The 2,500-nt window shown below is 54.6% G+C and overlaps 1 non-coding gene across 1 annotated transcript in view; it reads right to left on the bottom strand.

Moving 5' to 3' along the window:
- Positions 1 to 151, bottom strand: part of LOC126118180 (small subunit ribosomal RNA) — a 1,909-nt gene extending 1,758 nt beyond the window's left edge. The window contains exon 1 of the ribosomal RNA XR_007525627.1: positions 1 to 151. This exon is cut by the window's left edge and continues 1,758 nt beyond it. This is a non-coding gene — a ribosomal RNA (small subunit ribosomal RNA).
- Positions 152 to 2,500: the final 2,349 nt, after the last annotated feature.

Raw genomic sequence — 2,500 nt, 5'->3', positions numbered from 1 at the left:
CACAGTTATCCAAGTAACGTGGGTACGATCTAAGGAACCATAACTGATTTAATGAGCCATTCGCGGTTTCACCTTAATGCGGCTTGTACTGAGACATGCATGGCTTAATCTTTGAGACAAGCATATGACTACTGGCAGGATCAACCAGGGAGCTGCGTCAACTAGAGCTGAGCAGCCGGCCGCCCGGGAGTGTGTCCCAGGGGCCCGCGCGAACACGCAAGCGTCCGCTCAATTATTCTGCAAACAGGAGGAGGCTGAGCTCCCCTGCACAATACACCTCGAAACCCTCTCAGGTCCCGGCGGCGCGCAGCGCCGTCCTAAGTACTTGGTCGGGTTCGAGAGAGGCGCAATCGCCCGGAGTTAGGCGAGTAGACGCTTTAGGTGCGACCACCCGTGCTCCCAACTGAGCTTGCCGCTGCCGACAGAGGCCCGGGAGCGTGCTGTCGTGGCATTGCCGGCGGGAGACAACACGCGCCACCTACGGTGACCGGCAGCTCCAACGCCAGCGCCACAGAAGGGCAAAGGCCCCACGTGGGTGCCGAAGCGAACTCTCCCAGCACAGCGCACGTGCCAACACGTCTGCACAACTGCGATACAAACCACCAGCGAGAACCGCTGGGGCGACCGAGCAGCAGACGGCGTCGCGGCGCCGAGTGCCGGGCGGCGGCGCATCCTCAACGCACACAGTCCTCAATCGGACCAGCACACTGCAGATGTCCACCGCGCTTCGCACCGGGCCGGCGAGGACCCACTTTGGCTGCACGGCGCCGCGCGCAGGGTGCCCCGGCGCGCAGCTGCGCCGCCTGCCGCGTCCGTCGGCCGGCGCGCCTGCCACTGGGCGCCCCCACCAGCCGGCTGTAGCGCGTGCGCCCACGCACCGCGCGGCCAGCACGCCGGGCGGCCCCCCCTCACCGGCCGGGGACAGTCCCACCCACCCACAGCCGCGTATCGCTTCACACCCAGATTCACATTCACGTTCGTTGGTATGGTGGGGACCGCTTCGTAGCTGTACCGATCGTTGCCCTCACAGATGTACCTCCAGCAAGGACAACCGCACCACAACGGGTTACCAGTTGTTCATTTGCGTAACGTCACCAGTAAACGTACACGTCCATCCCCGTTTGCAAAGTCAACTATTATTGCATGCCTGCCTGTCAGGTGTCAAGACACACTACATCCGCTCACATCCACGCAACAAAATGTGCCCGACTAGAGGGCACGTGGAAGGTGCCCCCGTACGTATGCGATGTCCATTGCGCGACCAACTGTCAACCGGCCTCTGTAGCATGTCGCAGATGTGGAACGCGGGGCACCGTGCTATCACATTGTGTGAGAAGAGACTACTACGTCTGCATACACGCGCCACTACATGAACAGACGGCTCATGCTGATCGCCATCCACTGCGTCCATTACTCCCACACGTCTCTATGGCGTACCACACTGCAATGCAGCTGTTATGGGGAGATGACACGTAGCTGTGTACACAACATTCTGAGCGGGTTGCGGTTGGACAATACATTAATGTAACGTGTCATATGCCAATTACAGAGCAGGGTAAGGCACAACTTGGGTTAGGTTAAGGCACAACTTGGGTTAGGTTAAGGCACAACTTGGGTTAGGTTAAGGCACAACTTGGGTTAGGTTAAGGCACAACTTGGGTTAGGTTAAGGCACAACTTGGGTTAGGTTAAGGCACAACTTGGGTTAGGTTAAGGCACAACTTGGGTTAGGTTAAGGCACAACTTGGGTTAGGTTAAGGCACAACTTGGGTTAGGTTAAGGCACAACTTGGGTTAGGTTAAGGCACAACGTGGGTTAGGTTAAGGCACAACGTGGGTTAGGTTAAGGCACAACGTGGGTTAGGTTAAGGCACAATGTGGGTTAGGTTAAGGCACAATGTGGGTTAGGTTAAGGCACAATGTGGGGGTAGATTGCGGTACAAATTGCATTACATTGCGGTGCAAATTGCATTACATTGCGGTGCAAATTGCATTACATTGCGGTGCAAATTGAGTTACATTGCGGTGCAAATTGAGTTACATTGCGGTGCAAATTGAGTTACATTGCGGTGCAAATTGAGTTACATTGCGGTGCAAATTGAGTTACATTGCGGTGCAAATTGAGTTACATTGCGGTGCAAATTGAGTTACATTGCGGTGCAAATTGAGTTACATTGCGGTGCAAATTGAGTTACATTGCGGTGCAAATTGCGTTACATTGCGGTGCAAATTGCGTTACATTGCGGTGCAAATTGCGTTACATTGCGGTGCAAATTGCGTTACATTGCGGTGCAAATTGCGTTACATTGCGGTGCAAATTGCGTTACATTGCGGTGCAAATTGCGTTACATTGCGGTGCAAATTGCGTTACATTGCGGTGCAAATTGCGTTACATTGCGGTGCAAATTGCGTTACATTGCGGTGCAAATTGAGGTAGGTTAAGGTGCAACACAGGTTAGGTTAAGGTGCAACATAGGTTAGGTTAAGGTGCAAGATGGGTTA

This window comes from Schistocerca cancellata, unplaced genomic scaffold (genome assembly GCF_023864275.1).
Source record: "Schistocerca cancellata isolate TAMUIC-IGC-003103 unplaced genomic scaffold, iqSchCanc2.1 HiC_scaffold_349, whole genome shotgun sequence".
NCBI classification, from domain to species: Eukaryota; Metazoa; Arthropoda; class Insecta; order Orthoptera; family Acrididae; genus Schistocerca; species Schistocerca cancellata.
The sequence above is the reverse complement of the archived record's forward strand: the minus strand, read 5'-3'. Positions and strand labels throughout refer to the sequence as shown.